Source organism: Chiloscyllium punctatum, chromosome 44, assembly GCF_047496795.1.
Source record: "Chiloscyllium punctatum isolate Juve2018m chromosome 44, sChiPun1.3, whole genome shotgun sequence".
Lineage (NCBI taxonomy): Eukaryota > Metazoa > Chordata > Chondrichthyes > Orectolobiformes > Hemiscylliidae > Chiloscyllium > Chiloscyllium punctatum.
The window spans coordinates 47,112,655-47,133,293 of NC_092782.1; positions in this window are offsets into that span (position 1 = coordinate 47,112,655).

Genomic DNA, 20,639 nt, shown 5'->3' on the forward strand with positions numbered 1-20,639 from the left:
TGACGCTCTAATAATAAGAGTAGGAGAGGAGTGGCTGGACGACCCCAGTGGCATCACCAACTTGACTTCAAGTGGGCATTTGCTGTTGTACCAATCGATGCCGGGCGAATCACCAGTGTCCATTTGACACCGTTCCTGCACAATTAACCCGGCATGAACTGGGGAGTCGCTCTTTCGTGAGAACCTCCCGAATCCGTGTCTACAGGGTTGGGAAGAATCCACTCAAGTCAGACTTGTTGGGAATCCAATGATTCGTTTGGTGGTGGTGATATTGTTAGCGCTCTCGTGAGTGATGCGTGCCTTGCTTATTCAATTAAGGCAATGGGAGGAAGGAATAGACAAAACTGATAGAGGTGGGAAGAAGACAAAACAGCAAGGCGCCGGGAGTTATTGGAGGGACAACATAGTGTTAATGGGGCAGGGACTGGAGAGCCTGGTGGAACTGTGAGTGGTTGAGCAAACAGAAAATTGAGCAATTCGCATCCGATGCTAGAACAGGGGTCAGGCTGAAAATAGTAACAAATAATGGCAAGTCTAACAGATCTGAAACAGCGCAGCAGATAGGATGGGAATCGAGTCGATGGAGCAGGAGAAAAGTAAGGGAAAGATTTCATGTGAGAAGTAAAGTGCAGTTGCCATTCTGGTGAAAGACTAAAACAAAACTGGAGAGTGAGTAAAAAGGGAAATATGTAAATAGTTGGTACCACTTAACATGTGATTTATTACTAAAAACATCCCTTCTTTATGTTTAGATATCTGTTTACATAATTTTAATAGCTTTGAAGTCTGAATGGTTCAATTGCACATTGAGCCGATATTAATCTGATTCGAATATTAATCTATTCTCTGCCCTCCTTTTTATAACTAGCTCCTCCTTCTCTTTGGCTATTTATATCTTCTAAAGAAACAGTTTCTTCACCTTCAGCTATAATCAACTGTTCAGCACATGATTTTTATCCAAAAACAATCATAATGATGTTTCAAACAACCTGCCTCATCAACCAGCTCACCAATGAAAGCCAGATATCCAACCCTGATGGAATGTACAACTACATAGCCATTGTTAACATCTCCACTGAAAACTGCAATAACTCAAATGAATTCACTTGTATAATTCAGCATCCTGCTTCACAATTCAAGACAAACCATACCATCCTCATTCATGTACACCCAAGAGATGAAGGTAAGATGTAACATTATCACCCTCTTCAGAATGTGTATCTGTGTTATTTCTCTTTTAATATGTGGTGGAAAAATTGTTTCATTTCCTGTGGGTGAAATAGATGGCGCACAGTTTTGGGGCCAGAATATTACCAAGAATAGAGAATTGGCAAACTATCGGAAGACAGAGAGGTGGAGTAAAGGAGTAATTTTAAGAAGGGAACTTGCCACTGGGATCAATAGTGGGGTTGAAAAGCCTTTGCCTTTCTTCATCATAAATACACCTCTAAGGTAAATTTGCCATAATTCTACTAGATCATAGAGCTGTTCTCTCATGAGAGAGAGAGAGATGATTGGTGGTGGTTTAGTCTGAGGGACACCATACCTCAAGCAACCTGGGGGAGGGAAGAGGAGAGTCCTTCATAGAAACCTTAGCTGGGCCAGGAATTGAACCAATGCTGTTTGTGTTACTCTGTATCCTAAGTCAGCTATCCAGTCAACTGATCTAACCAAACCTCTTCAGTTTCCAGACTCAGTTCTGAAGAAGGGTCACTGGACTTGAAATGTTATCTCTGTTTTCTCTCCATAGATACTACCAGACTTGCTGAATTTCTCCAGCAATTTGTCTGTTTGTTTCAGACTCCCAGCATCTGAGTTCTTTGCTTGATCTAAATGTATTCAGTTTGAGTTTTAACAGGTTGTCTACATAATTCATACACACTCATATTTTACAGATCATAATGGACATCTTTGGATGCTGCCATTCATTTTACTTTCCATTTGTGGTGGAATAGCTTGTACTATTCTTCTTGTGCTTTTTCTCATAAAATACATACATGGTAAGTGGTTCTCCAGCAAATAAAATACTGTAGTTTACTCCATGAGGAACTTAATCTGTTTTCAAACACTGATAGTGCAACCGCAATTCTTACTCCCCCTTCCCCTGGAATCAGCTATTTACCAACATCCCATTAGATTTATTTATATTCACTCAATTGACTGGAGATATAAAATATTATCATAATTACTAATAAAATACTCCAAGTTTTGCATCTCCCTGGTTAGGTGTATCTCTGCCTTTTGTACAAAGTCTCTGATTACAATCACCTTATGCAATCCCTTTAATTGTTCAAAGTCTTGCATTGTACGTTGCTCAATTGCCTTTTTTCTAAAAGAACAGATTTTCGACAAGCTCTGTTCACAATTAAACTTATACGTGGATTTGGTTTTGATTCCACCTTTCTGATTCCAAACCACTTTCTCGAAATCCACTTGTAAATGATGTCTCACTGATTGGGTACAATGTTCATTCATTCATCACTTATTTAGGAATGTGGTCACCTCATGTATTTTTTAAAGATCTTATTGTTTCTGCCATATTAAACATTTATCAGGGAGTGATCATGACATGAATTATTTCCCCAGTCAAAAAACACTACTGCTCATGGCTTACTTTCATTTTGAACAATAATAGCTGAGATTACAGATTATGTATGACGATCGCTATTGTCTTCATCTGACATTTCTCTCAATGTTTAATTCTAAATAGTTTTTTAAAAATCACTGACTTTGATTCTATTTATGTATTATGCTACTTTCCCATGATATAAAGACTGTACCAGTTGTGCTAAACACCAATACATCAAGATTTTACATGATTTAATTTAATAACATCCAATCATGAGCATAAAGCTATCATCTATGATCCTTATTTGGACCTGGAGATAACAAAACCAGATTACAATGTGTTCATAAGCAGCTCATATATTTTGTTTGAAAAATATTAATAGGAGCTCATTTAAATATGGTTATCATGACCATTATAGCAATATTTAAATAATACTAACAGTTGGCAGTTATGCTTTCCTTTATTAGTCAGAGTATTGAGTATAGGTGTTGGGAGGTCGTATTGCAGCTATACAGGACATTGGTTAGACCACTTTTGGAGTATCACATACAATTCTGGTCTCCTTCCTATCGGAAGGATGTTGTGAAACTTGAGAGGGTTCAGAAAAGATTTACAAGGATGTTGCCAGGGTTGGATGGTTTGAGCTATAGGGAGAGGTTGAACAGGCTGGGGCTGTTTCCCCTGGAGTTTCGGAGGCTGAGGGGTGACCTTCTAGAGGTTTATAAAATCATGAGGGGCATGGATAGGACATATAGACAAAGTCTTTTCCCTGGGGAGGGGGAGTCCAGAACCAGAACTAGAGGGAATAGGTTTATGGTGAGAGAGGAAAGCTATAAAAGAGACCTAAGAGGCAGCTTTTTCACGCAGAGGGTGGTGCTTGTATAGAATAAGCTGCCAGAGGAAGTGGTGGAGGCTGGTGCAATTGCAACATTTAAAAGGCATCTGGATGTGTATATGAATGGGAAGGGTTTGGAGGGATATGGGCCAGGTGCTGGCAAGTGGGACTAGATTAGGTTGGGATGTCTGGTCGGCATGGATGAGTTGGACTGAAGGGTATGTTCCTGTCACTGTAAATCTCTCTGACTCTAAGTATTTTGAGTCAGCAACCGTTTGGACTGTGGTATTGCTGAACTCCCTGAATTAGTATGTAAGTTCAATTCAATGCTTCTTCTGCTTGTGGTTTAGGGGTTCCCTGTATGGGCAGGTCACAAGCACACTGAAGTTGGCAGGCCTGCTAAACAACTAAGATAAGATTTTGTTTTCTACCCCGAAGTGTTATCACACACAACTGAGTATCTTCCTACCACCAGAATCACTGTGACTTTTTGTTTTGCCTTTCTTTTAAACTAGCAACCGTCACCTGTAAAAACACCCATGCAACTAATTGGGCATTTACAAGCAAAGCCCCTTATGGACAATACAAACCATCAAATGAGAGAGGAAGGAGGATTAGGGAGAACAGGAAGGAACTAAATCAAAATGGAGTTGGAAGGGGAAATAAAGTATTATATCCCCAATAGTGCTAACCTCACTCTAAAGGCATTACATGCTCCTTCTCCAATGACACTCAGGCACAAATATATCCAAGAACGCTGCAAGAGCCTAGAGAGGAAATTGCGGTGGCCTTGGCTGATATTTTTGCATTATCATTAGCCACAGGTGACCAGGAAGGTTGAGGAGTGCAGGGTGGTGGACATAGTCTATATAGATTTCAGTAAAGCCTTTGATTACGATCCACATGGTAGACTACTCTGGAAGGTTAGATTGCATGGGATCCAAGGTGAGCTGGCAAATTGGATACAAAATTGGCTTGATGGTAGGAAGCAAAGGGTAATGAAAAGATGTTTGTCAGACTGGAGGCCTGAGACTAGTGGAATGCCTCAGAGGTTGGTACTGGGCCCATTGCTGTTTGTTATCTATATCAATGATTTGCATGAGAATGTACAAAGCATGATTAGTAAATTTGCCGATGAAACTAAAATAGGTGGTGTTGTGGACAGTGAGGAAGGTTATCAGAAATTGCAGCTGGACCTTGATCAGCTGGGGAAGTGGGCTGAGAAATGGCAAATGGAGTTTAATATAGATAAGTGTGAGGTCTTGCATCTTGGAAAATCAAATCAAGGTAGGAGCTTCACTGTAAATGGTAAGGCCTTAAGGGGTCTGGTGGAACAGAGGAATCTTGGAGTTCTCTGAAAGTGGTGTCACAGGTAGACAGTACAGTGAAGAAGGCTTTTGGCACACTGGTCTTCATCAGTCAGGGCATTGAATATAGAAGTTGGGGAGTTATGTTGCAGTTATACAGGACATTGGTGAGGTCGCACTTTGAGTATTATGTTCAGTTTTGGTCACCTTGTAATAGGAAAGATGTTATGACACTGGAAAGGGTGCAGAAGAAATTTACAAAGATGTTGCCTGGATTCAAGTTATAGGGAGAGGTTGAACAAGCTAGAACTTTTGTCTTTAGAGCGTAGGAGACTGAGGGTGGATCTTATAGAGGTGGACAAGAACATGACAGGCATGAATGCACTCCGTCTTTTTCCCAGGGTTGGGAACTCAAGGACTAGAGGGTATCAGTTTAAGGTTAGATGGGGAAAAAAAACAAAAGGGAGCCTGAGGGGCAACTTTTTTACATGGAGGTTGGTGTACATATGGAATAAGCTGCCAGCAGATGTGGTTGAGGTGGGTGCATTAACAACATTTAAAAGCCATTTAGACAAATACATGGATAGGAAGAGATTAGAAGGATATGAAACAAGTACAGGGAAATGGAGTTAGCGTGGATGAACATTTTGGTCGGCATGGATCAGTTTGGGCCAAAGGGCCTATCTCCGTGCTTTAGGACACTCTGACTCTATGACTCTATGAATGTAACTGCAGAAGAGGAGCAGACAGTCAGCAGAGATGACTCCCTCCATAGCCTGCTGCCTGGACATGGTATAGCCAGCCCGGCCAAGCCCAAGAACAGACCCACAAGAAAGCCCTCCAATCTGCCTACACTCCACCATACCAGATGTCCAAAAATCAGAAGTATAGGGCTGAAGTGTAATCAAAAACAAAACAAAATGTTTTACAAATAACTAAAGATGGGGTGCAAAAGTCCACAATCAACATAAATGTAGTCCACGGACTCCACAGTGCCACAAAATAAACAGTTAAGGCTGTTAGTCCTTGAACTACTGCAATCTGTGGTTATGCAGGACTGCTGTATTCAATACCCTGCAGGTCTCTGATGGAAAGTGGGAGTGTCCCATGAAGAGAGCTCTTGACTGGGGTTCTCAATCACCTGGTAACAAATAATCAAACCAAGGTATCCATGCAGCTGATGTAGGAGTTGAGGTGGACGGTGTGCACCAGCAGCCTTTACAAAAACAAAAGCCTCTTTACAAGGTGGAAAGATATGCTACACATAAGAGGCATCTTAAGGGGTGAATGTAGGGGAATGGGTCTGGGTGGGTGGTGCTTCGGTGGGTTGTGTGGACTTGTTGGGCCGAAGGGCCTGTTTCCACACTGTAAGTAATCTAATCTAATCTAATCTCAGGTTGCGAGGGACGTTAAGGACCCAAGATTTATTTTGATACTGCAGTTAAACAACCTACTTGCTTCAATGATCCAGTTGCTTGTGCAAGGGGAGACTTTCTGGCTAATCAGTGAGTCGACCAGTGAAACAGGGCCCAAAAGTCAACTTCTTTAATAAGTCACTCTTTCTTTAGTTTCACAAGCAGCAAAATCACCAACATTCCTTTCCTTTCATCGACAATGACAATCTGCTGACAGGTGCTAATTGTACTTTCTTAACTAAACATTTTAATGGATCTGTTGGGCCATTATGACATCGGGGCAGGGACTTTACTTTTGGGCCATAAAGTTAAAAATCACGCACAACGACCCCTCCACTTTATAAAAAATTAACCTATTTTTCTAAACAAGCTGTTCAAAGATGTTATTACACCACCCCTGGAGTTGGTGGGACTTGAACCCAGGGGTCCAGGGGTAGCAACAAGGCCTCTGCACCACAAGACCCACCCACCACCTTCATTTCCTTTCTCAATTATTTCTTTTTTGTTTTTCAAAAACTGCCACAATACCACTGCACCCAAGAGGGCCAGCACTAATGTTTATATTTTTCCCCAAATCAACTGTGGCTGTGTACAATTTTTTTCCCCAGTGTCACAGTAAGAAGACACCATTGTGTGTATACTTTAATATTCATTTTTTCCACCAGTAGGAAAACACCCATGTGGCCAATTGAATATTAACAAACAAAGGCTGTTAAGGGCAATTTTGTTATTAAAATGGGAGGGGGGGGGGCGGTGGTGATGATGTTAGGAGATAAGGAGGGGATTAAATCAAAATGGAGTTGGAGGCAGAAATAAAGTACTGTATCCTCTGTGGTACCCACCTCTCCCTAAAGGCATCCAGAGCATTGATGGACACAGCATGTTCCATCTCCAATGACTCCCAGGCTTGTCCCTCCACTTTCTTAATGAAATGCTTAATTATTACAAATCAGACTTTTAGATGTCACAATTAAATGTTCAATGTTTCAGAGTTAATTGTACTACCAATGGTCCTCAACTAATAATTCAAAAACACTTTTCATTTGTGTTTAAATCATTCTGTTACGAATGAGATTAATAAATCATAAGTATTTCTTTCCAGGTTCCTTTTTGCTAACATTAACCTTTGTTGTCACAATTTGTAACCAAATTTAAGTAATTATATTAAGCAAATATATTAAGCAAATATATATTCTTCTCATGCACATTTGTACATGTTTTAATGTAAATCTTTGCCTTTGGTTTTTGCCTGACGTCCGGAACCATTTCTGCCTTAATATTGTTTATATTTCTCATTTTTGTTTTGTTACACATGAAGAAATCAAATCAAGAAAAATGAGTACAATTAAAATAAGTAAATAAACATATGATTAAAAATCAATGCACCTAACAACATACAATTATATTCTTCTATGTCATAATTTTTATTTTATATAGGAAGAAAAGGAACTCAAGGAAGAAAAGGAAATCATGCAAGCAATCGAAGATTGCGCTGTAGACAAGATAGCTTCATAAATGTAAATTTAATTTTTACAATATGGATACATAATTTAGGGTCCTAAAACCTGGCCTTATTCAGGATTCTTCTGTAACTATCTATTAAACATATTTAACAAAATTATGTTCATATCCAACCAGGCCAGATAAAGCAGACTGACTTGGCAGAACACAGCATAGACTCATACAATCCCTTCATTGAGTCCACACTAACCCTACAAAAAGCAGCCCACCTCCACCCACCCCATCCCTGTAACTCTGCAGTTCCCATGACTAACCCACACAGCCTGAACAGCCCTGGACACTGTGGGCAATTTAGCATGGCCAACCCGGCTAAGCTGCACATCTTTGAACTGTGGGAGGGAACTGGAACACCAAGAGGAAACACAAGCAGACACGGGGAGAATGTGCAAACTCTACACAGCCTCCCAAGGGTGGAATCGAACCTGAGTCCCTGGTGCTTTGAGGCAGCAGTAGTAACCACTGTACCACTATGCTGTCCCAAGCCAATGGCAGATAGCCCAATTTTTGATGAGTTAAGGAGGGTGGAGGATCGGAGCCCAGCCAGGAAAACAAGAGTAATAGGTTTCATCAAATGACCAGAAAGAACTGACACCAGGCGTTTGCTAGCAGAGGCTGATACTGAAAGAACACAATAAATACATGAAAGAATAATATAAGTAGCAAGAATGTGAACATTTCTAGTCATAGATCTTTGCAATGACTGACGAATTGGGAACTGAAGGTATATGATAAGACCTAACTCACTAATTTTGAATGTCACAGTTGTTACAATATAAGCCATTTGCTCACTGAAATCATTGTTAATATGTCAAAACATTCTTTAAAATTAACAAATTGAAATCACACCTTTGTCTGCTTGGCTTAGTTTAATCAATGAGAAATTCAGGTGACAAGAGCAACAAAGTACAAAAAGTAAGAGATAAATTGAGGTAAAAAGAGTAACAGGTCCCGATTTTTAAAGTGTGCAGTTGGTATGAGTGATAGGCGCTCAGAAAATTAAGAACAGAAAATGTAAATACAAATGAATATCTTTCCCATTTTTCAGGAGGAGAGCAGCGGGAATAATATATGTTATGCAGAACTGCAGTTGGAAAACTTGCAGCAGACATTAAAACAAAAGGAAGAGGAGATTGTCTACAGTTCAGTGCTTCACTGAAATTCTGGTGAATAGGACACCCAAGAAGTACTGACATGGATCATTGGCTACCTTGTTTAAAGTAAGCTAGTTATAACAGTCACTAGAATTTAACATAAACAAGGCAAAGGCTTTGCTACTGGCATACAGCATAGAGATGAAACAGGAAAGCCTTACACCGACCCCATGTTTCCCTCCACTATCCTGACTTAGAACTCTATCACTGTTCCTTCAGAGTCACAAGGTTTGACTCAGCTTTATACCTCCACCAGAAGGACTGCAGCAGTTCAAAAAGGCAGCTCAAAACCGCCTTGGGCAATTAGGGATAGACAATAACTGCTGGCCTAGCTAGCAACAAACAAATCAGTTGAACAAATAAAAATATTTTTAAAAATGTGATCGTGATCATTCTTTCAGTTTATTTCACTTGGAGTTCTAGCTTGAAGTTGGACAGTTAGCTGTGTGTTATATTTGTACATTAATGTATACATGCCTTTATGCTTTGTGTAATGTCTGTGTGTGTCATCTCTTTTCTGGATACATTATGTGCTATCTGCCTGCTCCACTTGCATTTGTGTATTGTATTTTTTGTACCTTCTCCACCAGTTGTGTGTTTGCATGCTATGTATGTACTATATATATATAAGTATTTCCTACAAAAGCATGCATTCTCCTTGGCAACGCCTCTACCAATCAGAGTCTACTTGCCAACCAATCAGCACTCTCTTCACACAATTGGTTTTTCCTCTGAGATTGGTATTCTTGTGAATTGTCCTGATGAGTGCAAGAGAAAAAGTTTGTTCAAAATGTATCTCTTTCCAGCAGGGCTCAAGTTCTGTCAGACCAAATGACTACATCTATAATTGTGCGTATGCATTGTATTCAGAATGTGGTCAGCAACTTTGATCTCAACATGCAGTGTATTTGTTTACGGCATCCAGAGGAAGAGCTTGTATTTACATTTTAGTTGGTTAGTGTTCAGCTGTTTCTTTTGCAAATTTGAAAAGTATGATTAAAATTTTTGACATAGCAGATTTAAGACAGGGGTTTTGCCTGATGAGGGCACAGAAACTGAGCCGAGCAGGAGACATCATTTCACACCACTGGCTATTTTCCTGGCACAGTCCCAACTTCAAACCATTTTCAGGAAACTCACACTGGTGGCAGAATGACTATCTGCAGGAAACAGCATGTATCTTTTTACATTAATTAACAAGCAATCAGGCTGCAGGCCCCTTGTGGTATTGGGAGCATAACAGCTTCTTGATAGTGGATTAGTGGTGCTGGAAGAGCACAGCAGTTCAGGCAGCATCCAACGAGCAGCGAAATCTTGCCATCCTCTGGCCAATAATTGGCCTATTCAACAAAGATCAATTTAAGATTGCTGTTCTTGACAGTATTGGGTAGAAATTCACATTTAATAACAACATTGGGCTCTCAACTCAAAACTCATACCTATGGGCATCACTGGCTGACCAGCATTCATTGCCTATCCCTATAGTTGCCCTTCAGAAGATGGTGGTGAGCTGTGTTCTTGAACCACTCAAGTCTATGTGCTGTAGATAGACCCACAATACCATTTGGGAAAGAATTCCAGGATTTTCCAGAGCCAGTTAAGAAACAGTAACATATTTCCAAGTCAGGACGGTGAGTAGCTTAGAATGGAACTTATAGGCTGTGGTATTCCCATGTGTCTGCTACCCTTGCTCTTCTATGCAGTAGTGGTCATGGGTTTGGAAAGTGCTGTCGAAGGAGTTTTGGTGATCTTCTGCAGTGCATCTTGTTGTTAGTACACAATGCAACTGCTCTCATGCACATATTGATCGGAAAGGCTGACGAGCTACTTTCAATTGGATAGTAAATCAAATTTTCCACTGCTTATTTTGATATTAAGACACTTGTCAGAGTGATAGCAGTGAGTGGTCTTCAGGGCTGTAAAATGCTTAGGGACATTCTGCACCGTGAAAGGTGCCATATCAAATTGCTTTAAAGGGGACAGATGAAGTGGGTATTACAATCAGTTTCTTCGGAAACATAGAAAATTTATATTGCAGAAGGAAGTTATTTGGCCTATTATGTCTGTGCCAGGCTGAATATAATTTCCTCTTGGCTTCTTCTATTCCAATGAAACCAATCCCAATCTTTCCACATTGCTAAAATTCTTCAGTCCTGGCAACATTCTGAAGAAATCCCTTGGTACTCTCTCCAGTGCAATCACATCCTTGCTCCACACACTGACCAAAACTGTGTGCAGTACTCTCATGTAGTGTTTCACAGCTCTACCAAAATCTTTCTGCATTTAACTTCTGTCTCCAGTAATAAAGGAAGAAATCCCATTTGCCTTTAACCACCTCATCTCTCTGTAATGCTACCTTCTTTGAACCTGTACCCAAGTCCCTGGGGAATTTGAGGTGCAGGAACTGTGTTCCCTGCTAATAGCTGCAGTAGTGAAAGCTGATGGCAGGTTTAATCATTTTTAAAAATGCTCTGCCTGGAATTGCATATATTTCCTGTGTATGCCACCAACACTTTGATTTTTATTTTGAATCACATGAGAAAAGGGAAAGAGCAAGGAAATGGCTCAGTGCTGGTTAATGCTGTCAGGAATGGCAGGCCACTGTTAAAATTCTGCCCCAAGATTCCATATTTGACTTGTAAAAAATGTTATTACATATCTACTCCAGGGGCTAAATTTTACTGGAGGGCATAGTGCTCACCCACTTGTCAGGTAAATGGGTGCTGCAGTGCAATGCTCAACAATCCCACCCTCCAGCAATAACAAATTGCTGGCAGCCTTAAGAAGGTAAAGTTTGGGTTTCCACCCTTAGTGAGAGAATATCCTACTTTGAAGAGCTGCTGGTTAATCCGATTGGCAGCTAACTCTAGTGACTCCAGCAATGCTAGATCTCAGTGACAATTGCTGCAGGGACTGCAAACAGATCTACAGGAAAAAGCATTGATGTCCAATTGAGATAAGTCCAGGGTTTTTAAGGTTGGAAGGATTTGGGCAATATGGACATTGGAGGCTTTTGGGATGAGGTCTAGAAGGAACAAATTTAGGAATTACAAGGTAGTGCAATGTCCCAATGCATACAGGTCATTTCCCACAGAATATACATCACTTCCTTCCTGTCCTTTAACTAGTTGGGTTATAAAAAATGGTGCACCCATTCCCATATACTGTTATGAAATAGGCAGAATAATATTTGGGCTAATTGCCTTGTTAATAAGTGATATTATCCACTAAATATATTCTCAAAATGCCAGGTAGGCTGTCTATAATATGCCATCCTATCTATTGTTTTATATGGAAAGGCTCAGGATAGACCGGAAGTTGTTGGGTTATTCATCAATTTTATATGCCCCTTCCTCCCACCCCTCATAAATGGAGGGGGGTGGGCATATTGAAAGATCTATCCCCAGGACTCCCAGAGGAATGGGTTTCTGTAGTAGATTGATAATTAGTTTAGAAACTAAAGGAATGGATAAGAATTTTGAAAGCAGATGAGCTGAGGCCTGGTAGAATCTGGCTAAGTTGCAGAGGCAGAAGTAAGTAATCTTAGCAATGAATTTATAGTCAGAGTTCCTTCTCAGACAAATATAACACCAACATTGCAGAAATTCTGGTTCAAATTCAGGCAGTTGTCAGAGAGACACAGAGTTGAAGGCTAGGAAACAATGGCTTTGACATTCTCTATATTCAACTTGTTATGACCAGGTGAACGGGGGTGAGTCAGTTTCCCTCTTTTAGTCAGTCAAGTTTTTAACTTTTAGCATGCAGCTCTATCACACTTAAAATAAAGCATTGTGCTTTCTCAATTAAGAAGGTTTTCTTGAGTGAAAGCAAAAAGCTTTTTTTTATTTATTAACACTGAGGAAAACAATAAAAGACAACACCAAATAACCACACACTCCTTTAAAAAGGAGAGTGTCTTTGTTACAAAAGGAAAGTCAAGAATGCACAGTATTTTTAAAAAGACGTTATAGTCCTTAAGGTGTTAGATTTTTAAACTGAGCTCAGGATTGATTAATAAATATCTAGAATCCTCACCAGTGCCAAAACCTGTAAATAGCCTTGGGATCTCAATGAATTGATATTTCTCCAATTTGCTTTATCACCAGGCACTGTTTTTCACAAAGCTGACGGGGACAGGCATGGAGAGAGTTTTTCAATTCTTTTCCTTCCCTGCCCCGCCCAATAATTGTTAGCCTAAAATATAACCCACTGGAATATTCCCAAGTCCGGCATCAGAAAATGGGGAAACAGGTGAGGAACTAAAGGGCTCTTTCTGATCCTGCCTCAGACTCTAATTCATTTCATGGGCAATCCTTCCACAGATGCTTTGGCAGTACTTTACTCAGTTCTATTGCTAGGATTCTGCATTAGTGGTGCTGGAAGAGCACAGCAGTTCAGGCAGCATCCAAGGAGCAGCGAAATCGACGTTTCGGGCAAAAGCCCTTCATCAGGAATTTAAAAAGGTATTACTAGGATACCTATAGGTCTCATACACCAAACATTCTGTAACCTTTGGAAGGGGATATCATACAACAGTGTGCTGCACGTTTGATAAACTACACACACACACACACACCAATTCCACTGTTGACCTCAGTGAGCTCACACTCAGGAGTTGTACCAAACATTTGTGTTGTAACATGTGGTTGTTCCGCCATCTAGTGGTGCTGTTGGCAATATACAGAATCAAATCAAAAAGAGACAAGGGATTTTCATGCCGAACTGAGTTTCAGTGCCTTTTAATAAAATGCTAATTTTGCCTCAGCCTGTCCTTGTTTATCTCAGATTGAGTCAGAAATCACACGACACCAGGTTATAGTCCAACAGGTTCCAGCAGTGCTCTGAAAGCTTGTGATTTCAAATAAACCTGTTGGACTATAACTTGACGTGGTGTGACTTCTGCCATTGTCCACACCAGCACCTCCACTTCATATCTCAGATTCAGTTAATGAATTTGTCTTGACCTGTCAGGCGAATGCTGTGGCCATCCTAAATCAGTGATTTTTTCTCCCTTTCAGATCCATTTTAATCCACAAAAGTCTCAGGTATTAAAATCAGTTGAACAATAAGAGTCCATATTTTACCTCAGCATAACAAATTAGAGTACATTTCTGCTTATCCTGTATTATTCAAGAACATCAGGGACAGCATAGAAGCAAAAGAAAAAGCATATAATGAGGCAAAGGGCAGTAGGAAGCCAGGTAAAAACAATGACTGCAGATGCTGGAAACCAGATTCTGCAGTAGAGTGGTGCTGGAAAAGCACAGCAGTTCAGGCAGCATCCGAGGAGCAGTAAAATCGGCGTTTCAGGCAAAAGCCCTTCATCAGGAATAAGGCAGAGTGCTTGAAGAGGGCCAGGGGAATGGGAAGTCTACAAAAACCGATAGAGAACAACTAAAAAAGAATAAGGAAGGGAAGATTAAATATGAGGGTAAGCTACAAGAGTTTCTTTAGATATATAAAGAGCAAAAGAGGACATTGGGCCACTGAAAAATGATGCTGGAGAAGTAGTAATGGGGAACAAAGAGATGGCTGAGTAACTAAACAAATACTTTGCATCAATCTTCATAGTGAAAGACACAAGTAACATCCTTAAAATTCAAGAGAGTCAGGGACAGAGGTGAATGTGGTGGCCACCACCAAGGAGAAGGTACTAGAAAAACTGAAAGTGGATAAATACTTGGATGAGATGGACGACACCCCAGAGTTCTGAAGGCAGTAGCTGGAGAGGTAGTGGAGGCTTAAGTGGTGAGCTTCCAGGAATCACTGGAGTCAAGGAGAGTCCCTGAGGACTGGAAAATCGCTAACGTAACCCCCCTTTTAAGAAAGGAGCAAGGCAACTGGCTGGGAATTACATGCTGACTAGCCTGACCTCGGTCATTGATAAGATTTTGGAGTCCTTTGTGAAGGATGGGAGTTCTGAATACATGGGAGTGCATGGTAAAAAAGGCATGGTTTCATCAAGGAGAGGTCATGCCTGACAAATCTGTTAGAATTCTTTGAGGATGTATCGAGCAGGTTAGACCAATGAGAGGCAATGGATACTATTTACCTGACTTCCAGAAGGCCTTTGACAAGGAGCTGCACCGGAGACTGTTGAGTAAGATAACAGCCCTTGGTATTAGAGGCAAGTTACTAGCATGGATAGAAGATTGACTGTCTGGCAGGAAGTGGGAGAAAGCGAGGATTGCGCTTGCTGAAGATCAGAATTGAAAAATCTGGCACTGGAAAAGCACAGCAGGGCAGGCAGCATCCAAGGAGCAGGAGAGTCAACATTTCAGGCATAAGCCTTTCATCAGAATGTGTCTGGCAGGAAGCAGAGAGTGGGGATAAAAAGGTCTTTCTCAGGATGGCAGCCGGTGACTAGTGGTGTTCCACAAGGACGATTGTTGGGATCACAACTTTTCACTTTATACATTAATTATTTAGATGATGGAACTGAGGGCATTCTGGCTAAGTTTGCAGATGATATAAATATAGGTAGAGAGACAGGTAACATTGAGGAGGCAGGGAGACTGCAGCAAGATTTTGACAGGTTTGGAGAGTGGGTAATGAAGTAGCAGATGGAGTACAATGTGGGAAAGTGTGGAGTAATGTACTTTGGTAGGGAGAATAGATGCATGAGGAGAAACGTCAGAAATCTGAAGTGCAAATGGACTTGGTACTTCTAGTCCATGATTCACTGAAGAAGGTTAACTTGCAGGTTAACTTCCTCAAAGAATTTTAACAGATTTGTCAGGTTGAGTCAGTGGTTAGGGAGGCAAATACAATGCTGGCATTTCTTTAGAGAGGACTGGAATATAAAAGCAGAAATGTACTTCTGAGGTTATGTAAAGCTCTGGTCAGACCACATTTAGAATATTGTGAGCAATTTTGGATCCCATATCTCAGAAAGGATGTGCTGGCCCTGGTATGGTTCTAGAGGAAGTTCACGAGGATGATCCAAGGAATGAAAGTCTTAACATAAGAGGAACATTTGAGGAATTTGGGTCTACACTCAATGGAATTTAGAATGATTGGAGGAATTTAATTGAAACTTACAGAATACTGAAAGCCTTGGATGTTGGGAAGATGTTTCTATTAGCACGAGAAATTAGGATGAGGAGAAATTTCTTCAGCCAGAGAATGGTGAATCTTTGGAATTCATTGCCACAGAAGGCTGTGGAGGCCAGGTCATTGAGTATATTTAAGACGGAGATAGATAGGTTCTTGATTGTTAAGGGGATCAAAGGTTACGGGATGAAGGCGGGAGAATGGGTATGAGGAACCTATCAACTGGATTGAATGGCAGAGCAGACACAATGGGGTGATTGGCCGAATCCCTGCTCCTGTGTCTTGTAGTCTTAAGAAAGTAAGGAGAGAGGAAACAGGCCAGTTAGCCTGATGTCAGTCAACAGGAATGTCAGGAATCTATTATTAAAGAAACATTAAAAAGTCACTTAGAAAATCATTGAATGATTTAAAAAGTTAATATGTAGAGATCCAGCTTCTTACAAGGACAAATTAATGCCCAGGCTTTATTTCAGGTCCAGAATATTGAATTTCGACAAAAATCTGTTGGCACCATGGAACCCTCTGGAATCTCTGGTTTGAAAACCTTATGTGCCTCACATAAAGATTCTTCTTGTTGATGTTCATTTTCTTTTATTGCTTTAAATGAGTTAAACCTTGGGGATGGAGCAGAGGAATGGATTGACACACTTGATTATGGACTTGTTGCAGAATGTTTTGTTCCTGTTCTGTGATGACTGTATGGGTGGTGTTTACTGAGGGTGGTGAGAGTCCAACATCAGACACCAAAATTTATTCACCCACATGACTTGATCTGTATAAATCTGAGTTAATTAAGATGCTAATTGGTAATCATAACCTTGCCACCGTAACTCTAGGAGCACCTAATTATTGTGCTTTCCCCAGTCATGCAGAAATTTCAACCCCCGGGAACTGCTGACCAATCAGAAACAGGCTGCTCTCCATTACCAGCAGTAGTGTCATTGCCCTTTGGTTTGAAGGGCAGTGCTTGTCACTGGCCACTTGGGTGTTTTTCATATCTTCCTGGTGGTGGAAATTGAATAAAGATTCGTGCACCTTGTGTTTCTCAGTGTCTCACACCTACATACACACACAAACCATGGGTCCTGGGGAAAAAAATAAGCACTGCTGCGGTTAGGTGGTAGTGTGGGGGAAAAGAAAAGAAAAAAAAAGCAGTAGTGTCACCAGGGATGGAGTCTGCCAGAACGACATTGGCCCTTCACTGGAGATCTCGGGAGATCATTAAATGAGGGCAAACTGGGAAGATGTTCGCCGATATAGGGAAGAGGGTCCGAGGAAAGAATGGGTTTCTGACTTTCAGTGGGCATTCTCGTCCCATCACTGGGTGAGTGGCTTTGAACAAGAGATCTCTATCCCCTGCCCACAACCAGAGTGTTTATGATCAGGTTGATTAATGCCCACTTAAGGACCTTAAGTGATATACAGGCAGGAAAGTCATCTAGGAGAAAGTGAGGACCACAGATGCTGAAGATCAGAGTCGAGAAGCATGGGGCTGGAAAAGCACAACAATCTTCCAGCAAGGACTTTATTCGGGGAATGGGGGAGGTGTCCATCCTGCACTCTCCAGCCTAATGAAACATTTTGCCAACTCTACCATCAGTGCTCATTTCCAGGAGGTGTGGTTTGGCATTTATTCCATCCTAAGGCTTTATCAACAGCAGAGAAAATTGGCCATGCAACCCAATTAATTTATGCTCTTCAGAAATCACTTGTTGTACGATGGATCCTCCCCACTGTCACTTTGGTGAAAGATGCACCATGTGGATATGCTGCTACCAGCTTCCTTTCGAACTAAACAGGCCAGCAGAACTAGTAAGGGTAGATGCAGGAAGGATGTTCCTGATGACAGAACTAGCAGTCACAGTCTAAGGATATGGGGTAAACCATTTATGACTGAGATGAGGAGAAATTTCTTCACCCAGAATGATGGGCTTGTGGAATTCACTAACACATAAAACAATTGAAGTCAAAACATTGTATGATTTCAAAAAGGAGTTTGATATAGCAGTTTCTGAGGAAGGTTGTGCTGGTGTTGGGGAAGGTCCAGAGGTTTACAAGAATGATCCTGTAAATGAAAGGCTTATCCTTTGAGAGGCTGTTGAGGACTTTGGGTTTGTACTCAGTGGAGTTTAGAAGGGGGGGATTTCATTGTAACTTTCAGAATGCTGAGAAGCTTGGATAGAATGGATGTGGAGAAGAAGTTTCCACTTGTAGAGGAGACTAGGACCCAAGGCCACAGCCTCAGAGTGAAGGGATGATCCTTTAGAACTGAGATGAGGAGGAATTTCTTCAGCCAGAGGGTGGTTAGGCTGTAGAGGCCAAGTCATTCAGTAATTTAAGACAGAGATGGGCAGGTTCTTGATTCATAAAGGGATCATAGAGTCATAGAGATGTAAAGCATGGAAACAGACCCTTTGGTCCAACCCATCCAGACCGACCAGATATCCCAACCCAATCTAGTCCCACCTGCCAGCACCTGGCCCATATCCCTCCAAACCCTTCCTATTCATATACCCATCCAAATGCCTCTAAGATGTTGCATTGTACCAGCCTCCATCACTTCCTCTGGCAATTCATTCCATACACATACAACCCTCTGTGTGAAAAAGTTGCCCCTTAGGTCTCTTTTATATCTTTCCCCTCTCACCCTAAACCTATGTCCTCTAGTTCTGGACTCCCCCACCCCAGGGAAAAGACTTTGTCTCTTTACCCTATCCATGCCCCTCATAATTTTGTAAACCTCTAAAAGGTCACCCCTCAGCCTCCGACGCTCCAGGGAAAACAGCCCCAGTCTGTTCAGCCTCTCCCTGTAGCTCAAATCCTCCAACCCTGGCAACATCCTGGTAAATCTTTTCTGAACCCTTTCAAGTTTCACAACATCTTTCTGATAGGAAGGAGACCAGAATTGCATGCAATATTCCAACAGTGGCCTAACCAATGTCCTGTACAGCCCCTTGGTTTGCTTCTTTAAAGAAAATGAAAGAGAAATTTCTTTGAAACAAAAGTCAATGATACATAACTGCTGTTTCCAATAATTCAGGGTTGTCAAGTTTGGTTTCACGCATTCCAGGAGATGTTCTCATGTGACCACCTATCTTCAACTGTACTTCACTTAGACTTAGACTTAACACAGTGGACACCCAATACGTGCATCATCACCTTCTCAATATATCCTGGTTTTGACTTTGGACAATCACCTGCGTACTTGACCTCCAACTGTGTTATAGAGGCACAATGGAAGCTCAGGTTAACAGAGCAGTTAGTAAAGCATACAGTATCCTTCCTAGGCTTTATTAATAGGGACATAGAGTATGAAAGCAAGGAGATTATGGTGAACGTCTATAGGACATGTGTTCAAGCTCAGCTGGAGCACTACGTCCAATTCTGGGTGCCACACTTTAGGAAGATGTGAAGGCACTAGAGCGTGCTGAAAATATTCAGGATAATGGTTCCAGGATGAGGGACTTCAGTTATGCAGCCAGATTGGTGATGTTATTACAGTATTTCTTGGGAAAGGGAAAGCTAAGGGAACTGAAAGAGGTATTCAAAATTATAAGGGGTGTGGATGGAGCAAATATTATCAAGAGAAACAATTCCCACTTGTGAAAAGATTGACAGCAAGAAATCACAGGTTTAAAGCAATTGGCAAAAGAAACAAAAGCAATAAGAAAAACTCTTGCGTGAAACAAGTGGTTAAGGTCTGAAATGTCTATGTGTTGTGGAGGCAAGTTCAAAGCAGTCAGAGTCAGATTTGTACAGCATGGAAACAGACGCTTCAGTCCAACTCATTCATGCTGACCAGATATCCTAAACTGATCTAGTCACATTTGCCGGCATTTGGCACATATCCTTCTAAACCCTTGCTGTTCATGTACACATCCAAGTGCCTTTTAAAGATTGCAATTGTAACTGCCTCCACCACCACTGGCAGCTTGTTCCTAACTCGCTCCACCCTCCGCATGAAAAAGTTGCCCCTCAGGCTCTTTTTAAATCTTTCCCCTCACCTTAAACCTATGCCGTCTGGTTTTAGACTCACCTACCCTGGGAAAAAAGACCTTGGCTATTCACAGTATTCATGCCTATCATGATTTCATTAACCTCTATAAGGTCACCCTTTAGCTTCTCTAACACTCCAGGAAAAAAAAGACCCAGTGTATTCAGCCTCTCCCTGTAGCTCAAACCTTCCAATCTCAGCAAAGGGAGTTAGAGATTTTTTTCCCCAAAAAAGAACTTGCAGAGTTACAGGGTGAATGCAGGAGAATGTCAGCTAAGGAAATATTTGTTCAGACTGCTGGTGCTGACATTATATGCTAAATGGCCTCTGATGATTCTGTAACAATTCTGCAATTGTGAACAGAACATCTCTTCTTTTTTGATTAAGCTCTTTATAGCCTTCCAGGTCCAACATTGACTTCACCCAATTTCAAATAATAACTAGCAATTTTATTTTCTCAGACTGCAACTGTTGCAAATAACAATGACACCATGCAGATAAGTAATTTGTTATTTTACTTGTGTCCCGTCATCTCCTTTTGCTTTGTGCATTGCATTATCATTTAATTCCTCCTTCCCCCTCACCTTTCAATTTTGTTCTCCTCCCTGTTAGCTCTGTACTTACTTAAAACCAGTAAGTTTGTTTTTGCAGTGGTCTTAAATTGGATTGCCTTCCTTACACCATTTGTCACTAACATAATCCTTTGCAGAAATAAAATTTCTATGATGCAGAAGAACATAATTAACCTGAAATGTTAACTCTGTTCTTATCTTCTTGGATACTATCAAAACTGC